Source organism: Microtus oregoni, unplaced genomic scaffold (assembly GCF_018167655.1).
Source record: "Microtus oregoni isolate MIOR12 unplaced genomic scaffold, Mior012 000006F_ref0000085, whole genome shotgun sequence".
NCBI classification, from domain to species: Eukaryota; Metazoa; Chordata; class Mammalia; order Rodentia; family Cricetidae; genus Microtus; species Microtus oregoni.
The window spans coordinates 40,315,353-40,320,114 of NW_024543065.1; the positions used below are offsets into that span (position 1 = coordinate 40,315,353).

Here is a 4,762-nt window from a genome sequence, read left to right on the forward strand (position 1 = left end):
AAAACAAAAAACCTACCTAACCCACCTATCATGTGGTCAAAACTCTCTTAGCAAATATTATGATTATTATTACTATAATGGTTTAGATAAAAAGGCCCAGTTCCCCGAGGGGCAGCAGCAGGTCACGAGGGACAGCGGGGCCCAGGCATAGCAGGCGACTGCAGGGCAGTGGCTGGCCACGAGGGGCAGCCAACCTCCCCACCCGAGGCCTCTGTGGGTCCCAGGTGTGGAGAGCTCGAGGGGTCAGTGGGTTCCTACAAGAAGCCACAGCCAGAGTGAGAGATGGATAGGCACGCAACGCAGAAAGAGTTTGGATAGTTTATTCAGGGGGTTATGGTAGGAAGGGAAGGGAGGGGGGAAGAAGAAGGGTGGAGGAGAGAGAGAGAGAGAGAGAGAGAGAGAGAGAGAGAGAGAGAAGGCGGGAGAGGAGAAGAGGCAGCAGCCTTCCCTTCAGACAGGAGACAGGAAGGAAGATCGCTTTGCCTCGGTGGAAGGGGGAGTAAGGGGGGGCTTATCTCTTAAAGGGACAGGACAAGTCAGCAGCAGGTCATAACAATTACTATTATTATTACTATGAATGACACATTACTTATCTAGTTGACAACTGAAACTCTGGGGATTCTAAACTAACATTCTTGCCCTTGAGCTTCTTAAACACACCGGAAAAATTTTTGACTTTGTGCTCTTCTTCATTCTGCTCTGTTTTGTCTAAATGAACCTTTGCACCGCTGCCGGGGGTTCATTCTGGGCCCTTTTGACTAATGTTTCTTGTGGCATTTAGAATTGGCTTACACAGAAACCCCCTCTGAGCAATGATGTCTATGTGCTCCCCATTACATTTTTTTCTCCAATTTAAGAACTTGCCAGATTTATGGGGCTAGAATGATGGCTCAGTGGTTAAGAGCACTGACTCTTGTACTAGAAGACCCAGGTTCAGTTTCCAGCACTCCCATGGCTGCTCACAATTGTCTGTAACTCTAAGATCTAACACTCAAACACTAATGCACATAAATAAAGATAAATGAAGTATTTCGCTAGGCAGTGGTGGGGACTCACGCCTTTAATCCTAGCACTCCAGAGGCAGAGGCAGGTGGATCTCTGTGAGTTCGAGGCCAGCCTGGTCTACATGAGCTAGTTTCAGGACAGGCTCCAAAGCTACAGAGAAACCCTGTCTTGAAAAAAAAAGGGGGGGGGGTGAGAGAAAGAAAGAAAGAAAAAAAGAAAGAAAGAAAGAAAGAAAGAAGAAAGAAAGAAAGAAAGAAAAGAAAAGAAACGAACTAGCCAGATTTGGATTTTTCTGAAAGGATTTCAACTGGAACTAAGACAAAAATTTTGATACCTTATGACCACCATCAGCTTCTATTTCCTTGGCCCCAGTGATGCTAAGTTCCCCTAACTGCGCCTTGAGATCTGAGTTTGCCTCCAGCTCCTGAATCGCTCTAGAGAGGCAAGAGTCCAGCAGCTTCCGGTTTGGGCTCATGAGGTCTCAGGATCTTAGCGCTGAGATGAACACGGCCTTGTTTTCATGCAGTAACAGCTACAAAGAGGCCCAGCTCTCGTGAAAACCACTCATATCTGGGTAGCAAAAAATTCCCTCTCTTTACCCATCCACCTTGCTTCCAGATCCTGACCGGGGCTCTAAACAATGCGGGATTACTGGGAAATGGCAATAATGGTTTTACAGGATGATTTAAAAGACGTACCTTAGCCGGGCGTTGGTGGCGCACGCCTTTAATCCCAGCACTCGGGAGGCAGAGGCAGGCGGATCTCTGTGAGTTCGAGACCAGCCTGGTCTACAGAGCTAGTTCCAGGACAGGCTCCAAAGCCACAGAGAAACCCTGTCTCGAAAAACCAAAAAAAAAAAAAAAAAAAAAAAAAAAAAAAAAATAAAAGACGTACCTTTTCCGCATTCGGATGCTGTCTCTTCACGGAGCTGAGCAGCTTCATGCATGAGGGGATCTGTTATGCTGGAGCAGCCTCCACAGTGGCAGAAGATACTTTCATCTGGTCAGAGGAGCATGTGCTCAGAAGGCAGAAATAACAGCAGGCACTCAAACAGGGCGAGGCAAAAGCCCTCAATATCTACGCTCCCAGGCAATTTATGCCTTTGCTACGGCACATGCGCATAGAGCAGATCTCCCTGCGTTTGAGGTCAGCCGGGTCTACAAAGGAATACAGAGACAGACAGGACTTTTATGCAGGTAAACCCTATCTTGAAAAAAAAATTGTATTCAACAGACATAAATACCTATTATTTCTGGTAGGCACTTTCTCTGGTTGGGTGAAAGCATTTCCCTAGTAGGGAGTATTTAAAAACACCTCCATGGTGTCACCATCCTTGACTTTAAGCTCTACTACAGAGCTATCGTAATGAAAACAGCGTGGTACTGGCATAAAAACAGATAGGTGGGGGCTGGAGAGATGGCTCAGAAGTTAAAAGCACTGGCTACTCTTCCAGAGGACCTAAGTTCAATTCCCAGCACCCACATGGCAGCTCACAACTGTCTATAACTTCAGTTCCAGAGGGACTGACATGTTCACACCTATGTGTATAAAATAAATTTAAATAAATTATACTTACCTGGCAGGGGAGATACCATGATCACGAAGGTGGTTTTCCCAGGGCCAGGCTTATCCATTGCACTCCGGATGTGCTGACCCCTGCAGTTTCCCCAAAGGCGGGAAACTCAACTGCATAATTTGTGGTAGTGGGGGACTGTGTTCACGCTCTCCCCTGAAAAGTAAGAAAAGAAAGGTATTTATTAAATAAAAAAATTAATTATGGGGAAAAAAGCAGACAGGTAGAATGGAATCAAAGACCCTGACATAAATCCACACATCTATGAACACCTGATTTTTGACAAAGAAGCTGAAATTATACAATGGAAAAGCAAAGCGTCTTCAACACATGGTGCTGACATAACTGGATGTGGACATGTAGAAAAGTGCAATTAGATCCATATCTTTTGCCCTGTACAAAACTCAAGTCCAAGAGGATCAATGACCTCAACATAAATCCAGTTACATTGAAGCCCATAGAAGAGAAACTGGAAAGTAACCTTGAATGTATTTGTACAAGAGACAACTTCCTGGTATATCAGTAGCACAGACATTGATATTGACAATTCGACAATAGATGGGACCTCCTGAAACTGAAAAGCTTCTGTAAGGTTAAAAAAAAAGAAAAAGGGGCTGGAGAGATGGCTCAGTGGTTAAGAGCATTGCCTGCTCTTCCAAAGGTCCTGAGTTCAATTCCCAGCAACCACATGGTGGCTCACAACCATCTGTAAAGAGGTCTGGCGCCCTCTTCTGGCCTTCAGGCATACAGACAGAATATTGTATACATAATAAATAAATAAATATTTAAAAAAAAAAACAAAAAAAAAGAAAAAAAGAAAAAAAAACACCTTCAATAATAAGACAAAACAGCAGCCTAAAGAATGGGAAAAGAACTTCTGCCTCCCAAATGCTGGGATTAGAGGCTTGCACCACCACCCACCCAGCTTTGAGATACCATTTTATGTGGGAGCCTGCGTGTCACTCAGTTTCCATCTGGAGTCATTTCTGACTTAAAGAAGTCATTTGAGTTTAAGCTTGCCTGCTCTACTTTTTCTTATAACCTTGAAGGCTATGAGAGTCTTTCTGATGCAGTGAGAAAAGAACACTCTACCTGGTAGACAGTATACTGCTGATGACAAACATCAAGATAGAAAGTAAGGCTGCTTCTGAGCAGCAAGCGCGTGTTGGAGAGGAGGCTGCTCACTCAAGGACAGGAATGGTCTTGTGGTTAGATACAGACAATCTGTGCTGTGCTGTGCTTTGTTCTGCTTTTGTATATAAGCAAGTTCTGAAATAAACTGTGGGCTGTTTGGCTGCTTCGACGTGACCAGACAGACCTCCCAATTCTATCCTGCCTTCTGTTTCTTCTGACTTTTCTTTGGCCTCAAGGATCCCCTATCCAGGAACCCTAGCTGATCTTGTAGGAGTGGGCCCCTTATAATCTTGTACCTGTCAGAATGACTAAGATCAAAAACACTAATGACAGCCCACGTTGGAGAAGACATGGAGTATGCCACTTTGGAAATCGGTATGGTGGTTTCTCAGAAAATTGGAAATCAATCTACCTCAAGACCCAGTATACCAATCTTGAGCATATATCCAAAGGATGCTCAATCATACCAGAAGGACACTTGCTCAACTATGTTCATAGCATTATTTCCTACTAGCCAGAACTTGGAAACAACCTAGATACCCCTCAACTGAAGAATGAATACAAAAATGTGCTACATCTACATAATGGAGTATTACTAAGGAGTAAAAAACAGTGACATCCGCCTGGCGCACGCCTTTAATCCCAGCACTTGGGAGGCAAAGGCAGGCAAATCTGAGTTTGAGACCAGCCTGGTCTACTAAAGCTAGTTCCAGGACAGGCCCCAAAGCTATAAAGAAACCCTGTCTCAAAAAAACAAAAAAAGAAAAATAATGACATCATGAAATTTGCAGGCAAATGGATGGAACTAGAAAAAAAGTCTCCCTGAATGAGGTAACCCAGACCCAGAAAGACAAACATAGTATATATTCACTCATAAAAGGTATTATCTATAAAGTAAAGGGTGCAACATTTCCTTACTTTAAGTGTCTGATTGTAGAATTGTAGACAGATGACCGCAGCTAAGACTCCTAGCAAGAACAAAGAGGGCATCTGAACTGGCCTTCTGGAATCTTAATTATCATGATAGAACCTTCATTTAATAACTGATGG

At 43.8% G+C, this 4,762-nt stretch overlaps 1 non-coding gene across 1 annotated transcript; it reads left to right on the forward strand.

Annotated features, from left to right (window-relative positions):
* The first annotated feature begins 2,573 nt into the window (after window positions 1–2,573).
* LOC121450225 lies at window positions 2,574–2,737 on the forward strand. Its single transcript, XR_005974562.1, has one exon. It is a non-coding gene; the product is annotated as a U1 spliceosomal RNA (small nuclear RNA).
* Window positions 2,738–4,762: the final 2,025 nt, after the last annotated feature.